General features: G+C 52.6%; 1 protein-coding gene across 1 annotated transcript in view; it reads left to right on the forward strand.

Moving 5' to 3' along the window:
• Positions 1–20,803, forward strand: part of CB3H14orf132 (chromosome B3 C14orf132 homolog) — a 58,254-nt gene that overhangs the window by 29,825 nt on the left and 7,626 nt on the right. The window lies entirely within an intron of this gene.

Raw genomic sequence — 20,803 nt, forward strand, 5'->3', positions numbered from 1 at the left:
CTGTCTGGCAGCCGGGCTGCTGTCCCATGGGTCAGGTGAAGAAGGTGGGCTCGCGGTCAAGTGGCATGTCTCTGGCCCTCTCTCCACTGAACCATGTGATGAGCCTCTGATTGTTCCCAGTCAATCAGGGAAGGAAGGGAGGGAGGGAGGGAGGGAGGGAGGGAGGGAGGGAAGAAGGAAAGAAAGGAAGGAAGGAAGGAAGGAAGAAAGGAAGGAAGGAAGGAAGGAAGGGAGAAAGAGAGGAAAGGGAGAGAGACAGAGAGGGAGGGAGGGAGGAAGCCAAAGGATCTTTGTATTACCTTCTGGTTTATTCCCTCTTTGTTCTTCCCTGCCTCTTGCAAAAGCAGACATTGAGGTTGCAGCCCACACATGAATCATTTGACTGTCATCATTGCTTGGGAAGGAGGCATTTTCTACCTCTTCTTAGAGAAAATCCCTCCTCCCCTGCACCCTGCCAGCCGCTGGTAATGATCAGGTACCCTCAATACCGCTATTCTGAGCAACGTTCTTGCCAGGCCACACAGGGGACAGCCCCACACCCCTTTCCAAACTTCTCAGCTGAGGCTGGGCCAGGGTTTTTCAACAGAGGATTGAAGTACTTTCTTCGCTCTTGGGCTGTCAAGCTGGGGCGCCCTGGACCTTGTTGGCCTTAAATACTCTTGGGAAGAATATGGCCTTGTTTCTGAGATGATTTCTGTCCAACAGGCAGGTTTCCTGTGGAGCATAAACCAGACTTGATTTTGCCCAAACGAGCCTGGGAGCATGTATTGAGTACCTGCTGTGTGCTCTCAGGATTGAAGGTGACAGCTCAGATCTCCCTAGCCCTGAATCGTAAAACAAATATCAGTACATGGTAAAACCATGACTTTTATCACATAGAAAGAAAACTCTTTGGGGAGCCTGGGTGGCTCAGTCAGTTAAGCGTCCGGCTTTTGATTTCAGATCAGATAACGATCTCACGGTCCGTGGGTTCGAGCCCCGCGTCGGGCTCTGCGCTGACAGCTCAGAGCCTGGAGCCTGCTTGGGATTCTGTGTCTCCCTCTCTCTGCCCTCCCCTGCACTCTCTCTCTCTCTCTCTCTGTCTCAAAAATAAACATTAAAAAACATTTTTTTAAGCCCTCTTACCCTGAGGAACAGGACTGTGAGGTCCTTTGGGGGAATTACGAAAGTTGTATCCCAATCTTTATTTGCTTTCCTAGCCCTTGGTTTTTTCCACGCAGGTCTCTTCCAGGCCAGCCCTGTGGACCAGTTTTTTTTTCTCTCCGGCACGGACTATGCCCAGGGCACCAGCCTCCTTTATTTCTCTGGCCCTGTTTTCTTTACAACACAGTGGCCCTTCCCTCCCACGGGCAGGCAGGGGGCTGTGACGCGGCTTCCCGAACCCAGTTGAAGGAGGACAGTCTCCCTCTGGCTTCTGACCCGGCAGTGGCAGAAACACCTGTGAACACACCTGCACGTGTCCCGGGCGGGCCTGCGTCTACGACGGCCGGCTTCCCCGGACAGTAGCCAGAGCCGCCGACAAAAGATGGGGAGAGAGTGCTACTCCCCCAGCTCCCAGCTCCCAGTGTCAGCAGGGACTGAACAGACAACCCCCTTTGTCTGCCTGGCGGGCTTTCCGTCCATGCATCAGGACCCGTCTCAGGGGACACCCCTCATGGAAGCCTTCTGGAAGCTTCCTAGGACACTACTATTTCTCTCCCTTGGGGCGCGTATCTCTCATCTTCCCGCTGCCACAGGTGTCCCTGTGGAGGAGGGGTGCGGCAGATTCACCAGGGACATCCTCTGTAGGGGGAGACTCTGGCGTTTTAAAAACGTTCCCCTGGAGATCCCGGTGGGCACTCGCGGTGGAGATGTCTGGCCTTGTGGTGTTGTCTCTTGTCACAGTTACTGCCGAAGATGATTTTGTGGTAGAGAGGAAGGGAGATTAAAAAACGATCCAAAGGGGCGCCTGGGTGGCACAGTCGGTTAAGCGTCCGACTTCAGCCAGGTCACGATCTCGCGGTCCGTGAGTTCGAGCCCCGCGTCGGGCTCTGGGCTGATGGCTCAGAGCCTGGAGCCTGTTTCCGATTCTGTGTCTCCCTCTCTCTCTGTCCCTCCCCCGTTCATGCTCTGTCTCTCTCTGTCCCCAAAATAAATAAACATTGAAAAAAAAATTTTTTTAATAAAAATAAAAAAATTAAATTAAATTAAAAACGAGGGCCGCGTGCGTGGCTCAGTTGGTTGAGCTTCTGACTCTTGGTCTCAGCTCAGGTCATGAACTCACGGTTTGTGGGTTCGAGCCCTGCATCAATCGTGCTCTGTGCTGACAGTGCGGAACTTGCTTGGGATTCTCTCTCTCTCTCTCTCTCTCCCTCTCTCTCTGCCTTCTCTCTCTCTTAAAACAAATAAATAGGGGCGCCTGGGTGGCTCAGTCAGTTGAGCGTCCGACTTCGGCTCAGGTCACAATCTCGCGGTCCGTGAGTTCGAGCCCCGCGTCGGGCTCTGGGCTGATGGCTCAGAGCCTGGAGCCTGTTTCCGATTCTGTGTCTCCCTCTCTCTCTGCCCCTCCCCCGTTCATGCTCTGTCTCTCTCTGTCCCCAAAATAAATAAACGTTGAAAAAAAAGTTTAAAAAAAAAAAAACGATCCAAAGTTTTCCTTATTGCAACAGTCACCCCTCCAGTTACAGCAAAAATACTTTCAGCTAAGGTCTTTCCTTACCTAAAAGAAAGAAGGAAAGAAAGAAAGAAAGAAAGAAAGAAAGAAAGAAAGAAAGAGAAAAGGAGAGAAAAAGAAATGGAGAAAGAGACAGAAAGAAAGAAAGAGGAGAGAAAAGAAAGAAAGAAAGAAAGAAAGAAAGAAGAAAAAGAAAGAAAAAGGAAAGAAAGAAAGAAAGAAAGAAGGAAAGAAAGAAGAGAAAAGGAGAGAAAAAGAAATGGAGAAAGAGACAGAAAGAAAGAAAGAGGAGAGAAAAGAAAGAAAGAAAGAAAGAAGAAAAAGAAAGAAAAAGGAAAGAAAGAAAGAAAGAAAGAGAGAAAGAAAGAAAGAAAGAAAGAAAGAATCAAGATCCCAAAGGCTCCGCTGAGGGAGTCAACATGCTGGGTATGTCATTGTCCCCCTCCCTTCTCCCCAGGATGTACTCACTCCCTGACCCGGAGCGATGCTGTGCTCCCGTTAATTTCATGTGTGTGTTCTCCTCTCCACCCCCCTCCCCTCTCCTCTCCTCTTCTCCCTCTCCTCCTGCTCTCTTTTCCTCCCTTCCTCTCTCTTCCTCCAAAGTAGAGATCACATGGCTTTTCGCTTTGCCGCCCGGGCTTCCGGCCGGTCTCCCTGGCATGTAATCCACATTTGTTCAGCCAGGGAATGAATGGACAATTGGACGAATTTCCCACCCTTCACCCCAAGGCCCTGAAACTCCATTCCACTGGGCGAAAGGGAATTTAGTATGATCGGGAGGATGCGGGCCCACACAGGGGACTGGGCCCACTGTTCCTGTTGAATCATTCTGACGACGTAGTAAGTTGGGGGCAGAATAGGTACTAACGTGTGACTGCTTCTGGCAGCTGTTCCCTAAGGGAAGACTTAAGAAAATCCCCATTGTTCTGTGTTTGCTGAACTGCTTCTACCCAGTGACGGTGACAGGAGTTTCTCCTAGCTGAACCAACAGACGTGTGGTGACCCCTCCACCCCAGGGAGCCATGACCTTGGAGAGGAGGCCATCAGGTGCAGCAGGGAGGACGGCAACATCCCCACTGGGTTTTGCCTGGTTCCCCTCGAGGTTCTCAGAACAAGCGGGGGGCCCCTGATTCGCACTGAGGACCATGGACACACTGTGAAGGGCAAGGTCCTGGGGGTCCTAGACCACCTGTCTCTGACATTTCTGTCCCCCAAGGCAGGTGTTCCTTCCATCATGGGTCATCAAAGATGATGTGTGCTCTGACAAGCCAGCGTTTTCCCTTGCTGCGTGGGGCTGAGTTTCTATGGCAACGGCTTCAAAAGGGTGAATTTGCTTTTTCCTCGTAATTCTGTGATGCTCCGAGGCTTTCCAAAAATACCCTTGTTTTCCTGGGTCCTAGGGTTGTCCTGGATCTAGACACGTTCAGTCCCAAGTAGAACCACATCAGCTGCCACGTAGATACCGTATCAAACGGCACAATGCACAGCCACTAATGGAGCACATTTTTAAAAATAAAACACTCCAGGGGCGCCTGGGTGGCTCAGTGGGTTAAGCGCCTGACTTCAGCTCGGGTCATGAACTTGCATTCCGTGAGTTCAAGCCCCTCGTCGGGCTCTGCGCTGACAGCTCAGAGCCTGGAACCTGCTTCCGATTCTGTGTCTCCCTCTCCCTCTGCCCCTCCCCTGCTCGCACTCTTTCTCTCTCAAAAATAAAGATTCAAAAACTTCTTTTAAATAAAATACTCTATGTGAGTTGATGTGCTAGGCACTGGGAACTCAGAGAGACATTAGATTCAGTTCTTGTCCTCAAGAAGATCACAATCCCTAAGAAAGATAAGGACTCAGCACACTGTAACATAATGTAACTTACTATAACACAACGGACTCTCATATGGTGTTAGTACACAGCTAAGTGTGATGTAACGTAACATCACCTAATGCAACATAAAATAACATAATGTCACTGCAACTATTTTTTTTTCAACGTTTTTTATTTATTTTTGGGACAGAGAGAGACAGAGCATGAACGGGGGAGGGGCAGAGAGAGAGAGAGACACAGAATCGGAAGCAGGCTCCAGGCTCTGAGCCATCAGCCCAGAGCATGCCGCGGGGCTCGAACTCACAAACTGCGAGATCGTGACCTGGCTGAAGTCGGACGCTTAACCGACTGCGCCACCCAGGCGCCCCTCACTGCAACTATTTTTAACACAATGTAACATAGCATGATGTCACTTAATGTAATGTAACCTAACAGACCAGTAGGCAGCTGACTGTAACATAATATAACATTATATCACCCAATGTGCCATAATATAATACAAGTATACAATAAGTATGGTGCGGTGCAATAAATACAACACAAAGCAACGTAAGAAATGTTTTATCAGTTGTAGGAACAAATTAACACGCCGTCCCGGTGGAGAAAGCCATGACGTAGCCTGCAGTGACAAGGGTTAGGAGTCAGCTGATGTGGAGTTGTCAGTTACTTAGAGCCGTGCAAGCTCAGAGAAACGACCCCACCTCCCTGAGCCCCTAGTCACCCACCTCCTGCCAGGCTGGTGTGAGGTTGAGGCGACCCCGTGAAGCCCTTCCGCGGGTGGATTACCGCTCATTCCCGCTGGCCGGCTCAGGAGAGGCTCGGGACAGGACGCGAGCACAGAGGGAGGACCCACAGGCAGTGGAGGGTACAGGCAATGGCCTGAGATGCGAGGTGGCCACGTGAAAACTCCCGGCATATCCGGTCCAGGAGGAGGCAGGGAGCAGTGTGGTCTGTGCGGTGGAGGGACGGGGTCCGACCCATTGCCGTCCCAGGGTGCTAAGTGAGATCGGTGTCGCCATGGCTCAGTGCTACCGAGGGAGACACCGAAATAAACACATGTTGCTTTAAGAGCTCTCGGCGTGTGTTCAGCACCGGCCTGATGTCATTGTGCCCTGTCACTTTTGCAAACGTCACTGATGTGTGCTCTGCCTTCCTGGCCAGCTTAGATGCCCAACGAGAGAAGAGGTGTCTCTCCCTGTCCGGGCCATGCTGGCACATGGGGATGTCCACTCACTGGGATTACAGAGAGGATTGTGCGGTGATGCCTCACCACCCTCCTTTCACTGTGTGCCTCAGTTTCCTGCCCTGTCAATAGGTGTGGTGATGGTACCCACCTCATGAGACTGTTCATGATAAAATGTGATCATGCCCATAAAGGGCCCAGCACATATCTGGTGTGGGGCAGGCGTTCCATAAATACTCGCTTTTATTATTATGTCATACACTTTGGTTTTCGTTAAGAACTCTACAGGGGCGCCTGGGTGGCTCAGTCGGTTAAGCGTCCGACTTCGGCCCAGGTCATGATCTCGTGGTTTGTGAGTTCGAGCCCCGCGTCGGGCTCTGTGCTGACAGCTCGGAGCCTGGACCCCCTTCAGATTCTGTGTCTCGTCTCTCTGTCCCTCCCATGTCATGCTCTGTCTCTGTCTCTCAATAATAAATAAGCACTTAAAAAATTAAAAAAACAAACAAACAAACTCTCCAGCATGTAAGCAAGCACCTGGCATATCCTGTCCAGGAGGAGCGGGGAGGGCGGTGTGGTCCATGTGGGGGATGGGGGATGGGGTCTGACCCATTGCCGTCCCAGGATGCTAAAGGAGATACAACGTAATGCTGTCAACATCAGCCAACACGAGTGGCAAGGGTTGGCATCAGGCAACGATATTGTTTGAACTCCAGCCTACATACAGAAAGAGGCAGACAGGCGGGCGGCTGGCTGTGTGTTGTAAGTTTGACGGGAGGACAGAACTGCCTTCTGCCTGGCTCTCTTTCAACGACATAGCCAAGCTGGAGGCCAGTTCTCTGCGGGACGCCATCCAACGTGGCTCGGGGCTGGGTGACTTCGTGGGAGGGCTCTCCGGGCTTGGGGTCTGGGTGGATGCTCCTTTGATGGTAGGCTGGAGGCCTGAAGCCCGGGGCCGGGGGTCGGGACACTCCCTACAGACTGGCGGGCGTTGCGTCTGCTCTATAACTTCCGCGTCTGTAGAAGGCAAAGCCGCTTGCTGATGCCTCCATGGGGAGGAGAAAAGGATTTCCCGCTTCCGAATGAGACCAGAGCGGGCTGTGTTTGAGTCTTCGTTTCTGCTTCCAGGAGAACAAGCGTGTGGATATTGTCGGGAGCACCAGCTGGTGGGGGGCGGGGGGCAGGACCCAGGCACGTTCCTCAGCGATGCCTCAACAGCAGGCCTCTGTAGAAAGTTTCTGTCCCCTGGCACCTCATCACCTTTAAACCTTATATGTTCCAGGCGCTGAGCACTGGGACATGGTAGGGCCCGTTCATTTCTATAAGAATCATCCTGTAATATTCCTACGAATCCCCTAATACTCAGACTGTTGATTTCCGTAACAATCATCCTAGAACATTGCTACGAACCCCGTAATACACAGACTGTTCATTTCTATAATGATCACCCTGGAATGTTGCCGGGAACCCTATAATACCCAGACTGTTGATTTCCATAATAATTATTCTGGAATATTGCTACGAACCCCATAAGAGTCAGGCAATTTGAATTCAGGGTTTGGAACTTTGGGAAGGTTTCATCCATTGAAGCCTCGGTTTTATCATCTGTAAGATGGGGAAATACCACCTCCTTGAGAGGCATGCTCTCTAACCGGGGCAGGTATGAGATGGGCAGGAAGCCAGGTGACATGGGCAGCTGGTTGGCTCAGTTGGTTAAGCGTCCAACTCTTGATTTCAGCTCAGGTCATGATCTCACGGTTTGTGGGTTCGAGCTCTGCATCGGGCTCTGTGCTGACAGCGTGAAGTCTGCTTGGGATCCTCTCTCTTCCTCTGTCTCTGCTCCTCCCCCGCTCACTCTCTCTCTTTCTCAAAAATAAATAAATAAACTTACAAAAATAGAAGCAAGGTGACATGAGAGGGACACGTGATGGCCAACATGGGGCCAGGGCAACTAGCCCGGGCAGGTGGGGTGGCTTTCGAAGGTTTCAGCCTCCTCCACTGTCCTCAGAGGCCAGGGCTCAGAGACTGAATGACCACGGCCTTCATGAATTAGGCACGAGACGGAGGCGAAGGGCACTGAGGATGTTGAGCTAGATGCCATGAAATGCTGCCTCTCTTACTTTGTAGGGGACATAATTGTTACCGTTTTAGAGGGAATGGCTCCCTTTATTCGGGGGTCCTTCTTCCCAGGCTGTGGCACGCTGACCTTTGTTTTTACAACCTGGACGTTTATATGGGGTCCTTAGCACAAACGTCTCGTCAAGGAGAAGTCTTCAAACCTGTGCTCATTACCATTTCTTCCAGCACATTCCCAGGTCCCAGGGAGGAAACTCGCAGCAAGATGGCGTCCTGCTTCCACTTAAGACTCCACGCCCAAGAGCCCTGCTCTCAGAATGGGAGTTGCCTTCTGTACTGAGCCAGGAGGATTGGCCGAAGGGCCACCGGTAGCCGGAGCTGGGCCAGGAGCCCAGGGGGCATAGCTCTTTGATGAGAGAAGGGTTCCCCCCACTGCGGAGGGCACTCTGGTTGTCCTTAGAGGATGGTCCATTGCCTTCGGTGATTAACTCGAGGGGCCCAGAACCCTCCCGTCTTCACCTGGTCACTTACTCTTAAAATAACTGATTTCCCCATCAGTGTCCCATGACCCTGCCCTTTCCCTGGGTCGCTGGTAATGGATGCTGCCCACCTTCTCCCTCGAGCCGGTCACCTGTCACATCCTCACTCTGCCGGAGGCACTGTCTGAGCCTCTCCTATCTCGCTCTGTGGGAAAGCCTTTGGCAGATAAAACACAGACCCTATTTGCGGAAATGCAAGGTCTCGGAGAGGAGGAGACACTTGAGGCGTGTCACCAGCAGACCCAGGTTCCGAGTTCGACCTGGTGTGTGGGTGGCAGAGTTTCATTCACCTGTGCTCGCGAATTCTCTCCTGCGGATGCTCCCTCTGCCCCTGCCTCTCACACCCACGCATTTACAAGCTCACACGCTCCTTCGCCAGCAGAGACACGGACCCTGGGCCCAAAGTCCTTACCTCTTTCTGGAGGCAGGTTCTGCGTCCGTTTTCGCTGAAGGCATTCGTGAAGGCCACGGAGCTGTGCCACTGGCCGACCTGAGGATCCAAACTGATGACGTGCTGTGGCCTCTGCCCTCAGGACGCCCCACCTTTACGTCTCCATTCTTGGGGCCCGCGGGGTCTCGGCAGCCAGCTAGGACAAGTGTGGGTTAACGATGGCCACGTCGGGACGCTTCGTCCGCAGACGCGCGAGCTCGCTCTGAGCCTTGCTTGATGCGCAGAGACGGGGAAGCAATGTCCCGAGAGGTATGGACAGTCCGAGCAGAAAGCCCATCTCAGGAGTCATCTGAATCAAAGTCAGGACTCCTGTGCAGGCCTGGCTGTTCCTCTGTCTTCCTAAAGGACAGCTTTGGAAGTAGGACAGACGCACGGGACAGCGTCCAGCTTGATGTGTTTCTGTCTCCGATCAGAACATAGCCAGCCCCCACCCCAGAACTCCGCGTGCTCCTTTCCCAGGCTTCACCCCTCCCACAGCAACTAGGCTGAATCTGACACGAGATACTAGTTTTGCCCGGTTTTGACCTTTATAAAACTCAGGATTTCTCAGTCTGCACACTCTTGGGATTGGGACCGGAGGATTCTGTGTTGTCACGGGCTGTCCTGTGTGCTATAGGACGTGTGGCAGGATCCCCGGCCTCCGCCCCCTAGCTGCTGATAGCACGTCCTTCCCCTCAGTTGTGACCATCAAAAATGTCTCCGGGCATCGCCGAAAGTCCCCGGGGGGGGGGGGGGCGGTTGGTGCAGAATTACTCCCAGTTTGAGGACCACTGAAGTGAAGGCAATCCCCTGATAGGTGCTTGTTTGCGTGAGCTTTTTGGGTCATCGTTGCGTTTGTGAGGTTTCTCCATGCCATGGCGCATAATTGTGGCTCACGATTCTCCACTGTGTGAATACGCGGCGATTTACGTATCTATTCTAGTGTTGATGGGCAGCTGGGCTGTTTGTTCCAAATTACGCTCTACAGACGTGTGTACAAGTGTCGTGGTGAACATGCATTTGCACATCTGTTGGGTGTGCGCGCTCTGTTTTGTGAGGTGGTTTGCTTCTTCCCCACCCAGGGGCCACGTGGCCTCCATGCCTGCATCATAAAGGGACAAGCCCCTGCCCCCCTGAACCTTCCCCTGGACCCGGTGGCATAAACCCCAGTGTCCCGCCGAATCACTCTGCACGAGCCGTTAGTGCTCCCTTCATTGCCCACTGGGGACCCCTGGCATTTGGCCAGCTGGCCCAAGTCCTGTCGCCCGGTGGGGCCTGGGGGGTGCCTGTTGCCCCAGCCCTGGCGGACGGCACCACTCCAACTGCGGGAGCGAGAGCCCCAGACATCCAGTGGGAGACCAGCCCCAGGGGGCAAGGGATGGGCAGTGGCCCCCACTCTGAAGACTTTCACATGACTGTCCTTTTCCTTGATCAGAAATGTTCTTCTTACCCATGTTATGTGCTAACCAAAGCAATAGGATTTGGGTGCCAGCCCTTGGATCAGAATTTCCTTCCTTCCTCCCTTCCTCCCTCCCTTCCTTCCTCCCTCCCTTCCTTCCTCCCTCCCTTCCTTCCTTCCTTCCTTCCTTCCTTCCTTCCTTCCTTCTTTCCTCCCTCCCTCCCTCCCTCCCTTCCTCCCTCCCTCCCTTCCTCCCTCCCTTCCTTCCTCCCTTCCTCCCTTCCTTCCTTCCTTCCTTCCTTCCTTCTTTCTTCCCTCCCTCCCTCCCTTCCTCCCTCCCTCCCTCCCTCCCTCCCTTCCTCTCTCCCTTCCCCCCTTTCCTTCCATCCTTCCTTTCTTTCTTCCTTCCTGTTAAAATGTATGAAGGAACTCTGTATGAAAAGCCTGGACGCTGCATGGGGTGCCGAGAAAGAAACTCTCCAAGGCACTTAGGAACCCAAGGCAGCATGCAGTGTGTGTGTGTGTGTGTGTGTGTGTGTGTGTGTGTACCGTATCTTATGGATGCTGTGTGTGGTGCTCTGGCATCGGGGAGATGGTAGGAGAGGCACAGGTAAAATGCTCTGAGAACCAGAAGAAGTTGAAACCTCGAGAGAAGGCTCCAGGAAGAGTAGCTGGCCCTGGAAAGTCGGGGAGAGTTTTGGTAAGTGTAGGTCTAGGACCAGGTTCTGGGTGAGGGAAGGGTGTGAGTGGCCACAAGGAGACCGAACGGTCACGGTACTTAGTACGTCCTCGGGTCCTAAGCCCTCAGCCAGCCTGTGGAGATGTCACAGTGACTTCTGCAGTGGGCCAGGCACCTCAGTTTCCCTATCTGCCTTTGCCACACGCGCAGGAAGATCCGGGGGCTGTGACAAGAGCTCGGGCTTCAGAGGCCAACCTCGGTTGGGGCCCAGCCTCACTGGCCTGGCTCTGCACGTGGGTCTCAGCTCCAGCCTGTGCATCGGGACCTCTGGTGTCACCCAGGCCACGGAGAGGACTGCAAGGCTCAGACTGTTATATTTTATGTGTACATTTAAGTCTATGATCCACTTTGAGGTAATTTTTATATAAGGTATGAGGATGGGGATTTTTGGTAATTTTTTTCATTAAAAAATTTTAAACATTTATTTATTTTTGAGAGACAGAAAGAGACAGCACGTGAGCAGGGAAGGGGGAGAGAGAGAGGGAGACACAGAATCCCAAGCAGGCTCCAAGCTCTGAGCTCTCAGCTCAGAGCCCGACGTGGGGCTCGAACCCACAAACCGTGAGATCATGACCCGAGCCGATGTCAGATCCTTAACCAACTGAGCCACCCGGGCGCCCCGGCTAATTTTTATATAACAGATCATGTTCCAGGGACATTTTATATTTTTATTTTTTGCCGATTGGTATCTAAGTGTTCTAGTATCATTTGTTGAAAAGACTACCCTTGCTTCATTGAATTTCTCTGTGATTTTTAAAAAACTGAATGAATCGTATTTATGTGAATCTATCTCTGGACCCTGTGTTCTATTTTCTTGATCTATGTATCTTTTTTTTTTTTTTTGCCAGTGCTATTCTTTCTTGAGAACTGTAGCTTTTATAGTAAGTCTTGAAATAAAGTACTACTGTGAATTCATCAACTCTGTTCTTTTTTGGCTATATTTGGTCCTTTGCCTTGGAATACATATGTCGGCATCAGCTTGTCTGTATCTACAAACATGCCTTCTAGAATTCTGATGGGTATTGCATTGTATCTGTATATCAGTTGGGGGAGAATTCACATCTTAACAATATTGAATCTTCCAGTTCATGACCATACTATTCTCTCTGTTTATTTAGCTATGCTTTGATTTATTTCATCAGTATTTTGCTGTTTTAGCATTCAGATCATGTTCATGTTTTGTTAGATTTATATGTAGTGCTTTAATTTTTTGGTGCTCTTTAAATGGAACTTTTTAAAAAAAACTCTAATTGTCCGTTGCTTGACTATAGACATACAATTGATTTTTTTAATATTTAAATTTTTTAATGTTTATTTTTTTTTAATGTTTATTTGTTTTTGAGACAGAGAAAGACATAGCATGAACAGGGGCAGGGCCAGAGAGAGGGAGACACAGAATCTGAAGCAGGCTCCAGGCTCCGAGCCCGACGCAAGGCTTGAACTCACAGACTGCGAGATCATGACCTGAGCCAAAGTCGGCCACTCAACCGACTGAGCCACCCAGGCGCCCCTAATGTTTATTTATTTTTGAGACAGAGAGAGATAGAGCATGAGCGGGGGAGGGGCAGAGAGAGAGGGAGACACAGAATCCGAAGCAGGCTCCAGGCTCTGAGCTGTCAGCACAGAGCCCGGTGCGGGGCTTGAACCCACAAACCTCAAGATCATGCTCTCAACCGACGTCAGATGCATAACCCACTGAGCCACCCAGATGCACCGATTTTTTAAAATATTTTAAGTATGATGTCAGCTCTGAGTTGTTTTTTGTTGTTGCTGGTGGTGGTGTTGGTTTTTTGCTTTTGTAGATGGTCTTCGTCAGATTTAGGGAGTTCCTTTCTATTTCTAGTTCGCTAAGAATTTTTACCATGAGTGGGTGTTTCATTTTGTCAGACGACTTTTCTGCAGCTATTGGTGTGATTATGTGTTGTTTTGTTTTGTTTTTACTTCCGTCAGGGTACTGAATTACATTAACTGATTTTCGAAATGTCGACCCAGACAACAAAAAACACATCTTCTTTTTATGTGTTCCTGGAATCGGGTTGCTAATGCCTGTTGTCTGCGTTTTGTCTATGCTCCATTGGGATATTGCCCTTCAATTTTCTTTTCTTGTCATATCTTTGATGTTGGTAGCAGGGTGGGGCCGGCGTCATTAACCTGATTTGGGAAACATTCCATAAAAAGAGTTGGAAAGGGCCTTTCCCTCTTCTGTTTTTTGGAAGCGGTTATGTAGGATTGGTATGATTCTTCCCTACACGTTTGGTGGAATGTGGCAGTCCGTAGGACCACGTGGAGGTTTCTTTTTTCAGAAGGTTCTTGCCCGGCCTTCCGCAGGCGGTGGTCCCAGCATCGGCCTGACCGGAAAGCCGCTGCCCATGCTGCTGGGCTCGGGGCTGCAGAGCCGCCTCTCAGCGGCGCATCTGGACTTGGACAGAGCGTTCCGTCTCGGTTCCATTGTCAAAGCCTTCTTTACACTTCTGTGGGTCCCTCACGTGCGTGCACAACACGGAGCGAGCCCAGAATGTGTGCAGGTTCCTACACAGAATTAGGGGATCCCTTCCCCACCCTCTTCCCCTGGGGTTCTCGTTGGCTCCCGGAGGCCTTCTTTCCTAACCCTCCAAGTGAGGGTCACTGTTTCTGTCAACTTGATTGCCCTGTGTGTCACACAGCTCTGCATTTCCGGCACAGAGCCCGACGCGGGGCTTGAACTCACGGACCGTGAGATCATGAGCTCAACCCACTGGGCCACCCAGGCGCCCCTGTCTGTATTCCTTTCAAGGAAGCGCTCCAAGGCCAGAGGTCACAGGCGTCCCTAGTGCCTGTCTAACACCTGGCAGGCTCAGAGTAGGCCTTCGGTGTTTGTCGGATGGGCAGCGAATGGATGGATGGCACCCCCGGTGTACCCAGCCGTGGGACCTGGACCACAGAGACATTCCCGAAGTTAGTAGTGAGGGAAATTACCTTTATAACGTTTGCAGGCTGGCCAGAGGCATCCCTGGAATTTTCCAGTGAACTAGGTCACCCAGAGAGCCCGGGCTGCAGATGGCGGGCTCTGGGGAGACAAAACTGAGGGCGTGGCCCCTTACACAAACTCAGAAATGGCAGCTGTCCGCATGGCCACACACAGAGTTGCCCAGATTTAGCAAATAAAAATGCAAGAGGCCCAGTTAAACCTGAACGTCCGATTAATTCTTCAGTACGATATTTTGCCGTATGTCCCATGCGATGTTTTTCACGCTAGAAACTGGTTTTGTTGCTGTAAATCTGAAATTCAGATTTAACTGGGTGAGGATGTTCTCTAAGGGCCTGTCTGCCAGCCCTCGCCACACGGCTGTCACATGAGGACCACTGACACCTGACCCTGGCTTTCTCCCTGTCTGGTGCCGGCTCCTGAGCTCTGGGCTTGGCCTTGGCGAACACTCACCCGAGCCTCTCCCCGGTAAGCGAGGCTCAGAGAGGGCAACAGAGCCCCAGTGGGACCAGCACCCAGGTGTCCCGGCCGTGAGCAGCACCAGAGTGCCACCACTCCCTGGGGACGGGGACAATACGAACATTTTAACCCCTCTTACCCCCGTATGAATTTAACTTTGAAATCCACAGCCCGGGAGCATCAGATCCTACTTGTGTCTGGGCACGGATGCCCCAGGGGCCCCCGAGGATGGCCTTTTAAGGGAGGAGGGTCGGGTGGAACCAGCATGTGGCCCGCAAGCCCGCTGCACGGAGCCTCCCGCATCAAACGCTCTTTGTCTCTCTTGTCCCCTCCTCTGAAGCCCGGGCATTATTCAGGAAGCGTCTGCCAGGACCACCTCTGGTTACCAGGCTTTGAAGATTTCCTTTTGAAAGCATTTTCTGTTCCTTCCTTCTGGAGAGGCCCAGCTTGGGGGAGATTTATCTAACCTCCCTCTTCTCAGCAGGAACAGATGGGGACCTGGGGGCCAACCCCCTCCTCGGAGCAGCTCTGCTATGCGGCCACAGTCCGCAACAGCCACACCCTCTTGGAACCCCTCCACACCATGCCAGGCTCCCACGTGCCACATAGTGACTCCAACGCTGAGGGACGGGGACCCTGGAGGCTCAGAGAGCCTCAGACCCTGGCCTCAGAGAGCCGCTGGGTCCGCGGTGGTGATCATAACCACCTCGTCTGTGGCCTACTCCAGTGTTCAAAGCATTGCTCTTAACGTTAGAAGTTTAAAAATACCAAAAGGGGGGGGCGCCTGAGTGGCTCAGTCAGTTGAGCATCCGACTCTTGGTTTCAGCTCAGGTCATGATCTCACAGTTCGTGAGTCTGAGCCTCTAGTCTGCGCTGACAGCCTGCTTGGGATTCTCTCTCTCCCTCTCTCTCTCTGCCCCTCCCCTGCTCACGCACGCTCTTTCCCTTTCTCTCTCTCTCTCTCTCTAAATAAATAAAATAAACTTTAAAAAATAAATAAAAATACCAAAAAGTAGCAGACACCCATATGCTCGGTGACCAGAAGAAGCTATTTAATATTTCAGTACGTTTGCCCATCTTTTCTTGTGATAAAGTATGACAGACAAAACCTATCTCCTTTGCCCCCAACCCTTTTCTCTGAGGCAACAGCCATGGTGAGTCCGACTCGTATGTTCGCAATTCATGTTCCTACCTTGACTTCGTATGTGTGGATCCATGCATAATACAGAGTATTCTGTAGGCATGTTTTTAATTTCAACGTTTATTTATTTTTGGGACAGAGAGAGACAGAGCATGAACGGGGGAGGGGCAGAGAGAGAGGGAGACACAGAATCAGAAACAGGCTCCAGGCTCCGAGCCATCAGCCCAGAGCCCGACACGGGGCTCGAACTCACGGACCGCGAGATCGTGACCTGGCTGAAGTCGGATGCTTAACCGACTGCGCCACCCAGGCGCCCCGGCATGTTTTTAATTTCAAGGAGGGTATCTGAGTTTCTCCTGTGACCTGTCTTTCCCCCCGCAGAAAGCATATGGCACCTGTTCGCAGCCCCCTTTAACGGGGCAGTGTTTGGTGTTTTCCCTGTGTTTTGGTGAGAATCTAAAGCCTCAGACAGGTTAAGAAATGGGCCTGGAACACCCAACCAGGAGATGTTGGCTCTAGGCTGACTCTCAGCCTGCCCTCAGAATTCTTGGCTGATGGTTCTGGAATTCGTTCGTTCACCAAATATTTTTTGAGCACCTGCTCTGTTCCAGGCACTGGGGATACTGTGGGAAATAGGGAGGGTCCCTGCCTTCCTGGAAGTTACAATCAAGAAGCACAGCCTTTATTGAGAACACTGACCTTGAACATGGACCTGTCTTGGTGTCCCCTCCTCCACGAGCCAACAGATTTTTTTTTTTTTCTGACCCGGACGTGACCATATCCTCTGATGGGGAAACGAACCCCCTGCTCCTCCAGCCCCTGCCCTGCCCTGTGTCATCCTGATTGGGATTGTGACTCAGCAACATGACGCACAGGTTCTGTTCTGCCTCCGTGGGCCTCTCTCTTCCGCAGGGTTTGAACTTAGGAGCCTTAACACCCACGTCGAATTGCAACAGGTGAAATATCTAATAATGATCGTTTCAAAACCTCACCCAAGGGTTCCATTCCCAGGGGGCCAGGGACTACGCCTGCCCACTGATGTGAGAAGGGCCCCGTTGCCCCCGGGGGTGTGGGGGCAGCATCTCCAGGGGACCTTCCAGATGCTTCTCCGACCACCTGCTCCTGGGGTGACTCCAGCCACCACCCCTCACTCTGACCATGAGTCCTCCCGGATGTCTCTTCCCAACTTCCAAATGATGCAGTAGAGGCTGACTTTTTTGTTTGTTTGTTTGTTTTCTCTTCACGAGATTTTGCCATTGAGACTTGTTTTCGTGTCTGTCCCGGCACTTAGAATGGAGAATCTGTTTTACAAAGGAAAACAACATCAGAAGAAGAACCAAACACCCGAGACAGAGGAAGTAAATGACATTGCTGGCCGAACCTGGAACACCTCTCGGCCTAAACATAAGTTGGGGAGCAGGGGGGCTGCCTGCTGCACCTGCAGATTAGAGTCGGATTAATTGATCATATAAATGCACACGACTGGCGATGCCAGGCTCCCCATCCCCTCCCTTCAGCTTCAGCAGCTGGAGAAGAGATGCATGTAATGCTTCTGGTTCCGAATTTCTACAAGAACGATAAAAGGAGAGGTATGAGGATTTACTGAGTGACTACCGTGCACCATGTTTTATCGTATTTGATTTTATTCCCTCCTTGCAAGAATCCTGCTGCCTCCACTGAAGATAAGGAATTATCTTCATTACTTACAGACAAGTGGGTTAAGGGACTACCCCCCTCCCCCGCCAGCTCTGTTACACGTGATGAAGCAGGATTCACCCCTGAGTCTTTCGAGCCCCAGAACCCACCCTTGGCCCCACACTCTGAGGTAGCAGCATCCATGGGACACCGGCCGTGCTGAGCTGACTGTCACGGCAGGTGTAGGGCCGGGAGGGGGCTCACCCCGTGGAGAAGGCACTGTCCCACGACTGGGGTCTCTGGGACCAGGTTTATGATATATAGCCCGGGGCCGGGGCGGGGCGGGGGCGGGGGAGCGCTTCTGCTGACTTCAGTTCACTAATTCCATTTGGTCGTACTGGTCACCTTGTCTGTGTTAAGAAGGGGGCTAGGGGGGCTTGAGATGAATAGGTCATATGCCTGCCTTCAAGAAGAGTTCCCTGGTAGTGGGAGCCCAAGCTGCAGTTAGGTGAGCCTCTGGGTGCGTCCCCTTACAGGGCAAAGAGACTCTGCAGGTGTGTTTAAGGTCAAGGGCCCTGCGATCAGAGACGATCCTGGCTTATCCAGCGGAGCCCAGTGTGATCACTGGGGTCCTCACACGAGGGAAGCCGGAGGGTCAGAGAGAGTTTAGAAGGACCCCACGCTGCAGGCTTGGGAGACAGAGGAAGGGGCCACGGGCCGACGTGGGAGCTGGGTGCAGCAGGAGCACAGGTGACACGTTGAGCGAGGCCAGTGAGACCCGTGTCCCAGACCTCCGACCTCCAGGCCTCCGAGCTACTGAGCGTGTGGTAACTCGTTAAGGCCGCCGTGGGAAGCTGACACAGGCACAGTAAATGCGTGCAGGGGGCCAGCGCGCAGGAAGGGGTGCAGGGTGGAGGGGCGCTGGGCCGAGAGCCAGCGGACGGCAGCGGCCCCCGGGCCGGGTGGCGGTGGTGGGCAGGGCCGGTCCGCCTGGGGCTGCTCTCTTTTCCCCCCACAGGAGCTCCCACCACCTTCCCCCTTTTCTCCAGGGATTTGATGGAAATACCCATTGAGCTGGTGCTCCCTGAGAGAGGCGAGGGGGGCACAGGCCTCCCCCGAGGCCGCAGCAGGATGGGAGAGCGGTTGGGGGTGGGGTCTGCCCGGAAACCCAGCAGGGCCCGGGGGGGGGGGGGGTGGGGGAGAGGGATGGACAGGTGGCCAGTGGGGACACTGGGATGTGGGTTAACTGTGGGGTAGAGCGGGCCCAGGGGAGGTGCATCTGGAGGCGGAAAGTGCAGCTTCCCGCCCTGGCCGCAGCCTCGCTATCTAAGAGGCCACCAGCAGAGAGTGTCCGTGGCCTCACCTCAGCCCTGCTTCCGCTGTGGGCGGTCAGAGGAAGACACTAGAGAAGGTGGGCCCCCTGGGGTGGCTGGGGCGCCAGCTGCCGCAGGGAGGGCAGCGGGACCCCGCCGCCCTCCATACCTGGCAGGTGGAAGGGGGAGATGCCAGACACGCCATTGTCCTGGCAGTGACATCTGTTTGTCCCAGTTGAGAGAGGCTGTCATTCGTCAGTCCGTGAAAAGGCATTTATTAGGCACCACTGTGTGCCAGGCCCGTGCAAGGCTCCAGAGACTCCGTGATGAGAGTAAGTGGATCTGGTCCGGCCTCCCGGAGCTTCCAGGCCACTGGGTCTTGGGACGGGTGGCCACGAGGACAGGACGGGGTCTTGGGGGCACGCCGGAAGGAGGGCTCCAGTGGAGAGGACCGGTGGCTGAGCTCTAAAGCACGGAATGGATTTAATGGGAAGGCCCTGGACCCAGGGCTGCCCTGCTTCAGCAGCCCCTCAGCCCCCCTTAGGCTGCCTCTGCCTGAGCCGGCTGCAGCCCATCCCCTCTGTCACCTGCTTGGGGGCAAGGGAGGTCACAGCTCTCAAACTGAAACGCTTAGTTGTATTTTTCATAGAATGTATGTCAACTGTGATTTCATTCGCGCTCATCATTATAGTCATTAACATATACTAAATGTGTTAATTTAACTCAGTATGTTAATTTAACATCCTGCTAAGCCATAACACATGCACACGTATGTAAATGCAGCCGTGAACACGCCCCTGTAACCACTGGCCCCCGAGGCTCAGCCCCTGGCCTGTCCTGAGATCCCCAGGCCCCCTCCTGTCACTACATCCCCAGGCTGACGGCTGGAGGGTCCCCACCCCAATAAAGGACAGAGCTGTGTTACGGATGAAACGCCGAGCTCCTCTGAGCCCATAGAAGCTTCTGGGATCCGGGTGGGCCAAGCACAGAGCTGCCTGAAGGTGGCCTCCCTGTGGGGATCCTGATGGCGTATTCCAAGCAGGTGTTCTGTCTTTCGTCTTCCCTCTCCATCTTCCTCCGGGGTCATCCCCCGGCTGGAGTGTGGGCCCATGAAAGCAGGGGCCTCATCTGTCTTGCTCACCACTGTATCCAGACTCAGGAACTGGGGCACCTAATTAATACACCCCTCATATGTGTTTGTCAGATGAGTGGCCAAGTGAAATGGCCCCCGATTTGCTCCCCTGTGGCCCGAGTCTTCCTGGGGTCAGTGACCTTTACGTCTCCAAGCCCTAACGTGGAGTCAGACCCCGGAGTCGGGGCAGCTGCGTGCAGGGCAGGAAGCACCGGGCTCCATAGCCAGACTGGCTCTCACCATGAAATAGCGCTTTAGTCTTGACCTCTGCTTACCCACCTGTGAAAGGGGGATATAGGGATACCTCCAACAGGTTAGCTGAGTGATTAAATGAAATGTGTATTGAAGGAAGGCTCCAATGTTCATTCACTCGGGTGCCATCCAAAACAAACACTATGGGCCTAATAGTTGCCTGAGCCAACCCTGGAACCTAAGGCATATCAGCCCTTGGAGTGATCTGGAAGGCCTGGACCTCGGTTTCCTGGGCTGAAGCAGGGAGGGGTCTCTCCGTGGCTGTGTGGAGGGTTGGCACCTCCCCACCCCCAGCCTGGAGCCTTTACTCCGATCTCTGGGGTGCCCACATGCTGGCGTCCTCATGTGCGAGGCTTTGGGAAGAAGAATCGCTCTTCTGGGGAATGTGTCCCTGTGCACCAGCAGCTCTGAAGTATCCGTCCACATTGACTCAGAAGTTCCACAGCTGGGAGGGCACCCTCAATAAATGAAAATGCACGAACAAGCACGTTTGTACCCCCAGATGTACATACGGGATGTTTCTCAGTGCATTATTCATAATAGGGGGGAAAAGGGGCACCTGGGTGGCTCAGTGGGTTGAGCGTCCGACTTCGGCTCAGGTCATGATCTCGCGGTTCGTGGGTTTGAGCCCCGCGTCGGGCTCTGTACTGATGGCTCAGGGCCTGGAGCCTGCTTCGGATTCTGTGTCTCCCTCTCTCTGCCCCTCCCCCACTCGCGCTTTGTCCCTCTCGGTCTCAAAAACAAATAAACATAAAACAAATTTCATAATAGGAAAAAAAAAGAAATTCCTAAATCACCAACCATAGGGGAATGGTTCAATTATGCCTTGTATTTGTGGTAGAATAGGATACAACGGTTAAAATGGTACTTCAATGGACCTTTTATACAGGAGCGTAAAACCGCACGTTTAAACACGTTCTCTCTGCCTCTCACACACACGTACACACTCACACAGAAAAAAGATTCAAAAGAAAAATATCGCAGCGTTGACAGGGATTGTCCTAAAGTGGGGAGGTGGACTCTTCATTTTTTTTTTTTTTTTAATTTTTTTTTTCAACGTTTATTTATTTT

The sequence above is a fragment of the Prionailurus bengalensis genome, chromosome B3 (genome assembly GCF_016509475.1).
Source record: "Prionailurus bengalensis isolate Pbe53 chromosome B3, Fcat_Pben_1.1_paternal_pri, whole genome shotgun sequence".
NCBI classification, from domain to species: domain Eukaryota; kingdom Metazoa; phylum Chordata; class Mammalia; order Carnivora; family Felidae; genus Prionailurus; species Prionailurus bengalensis.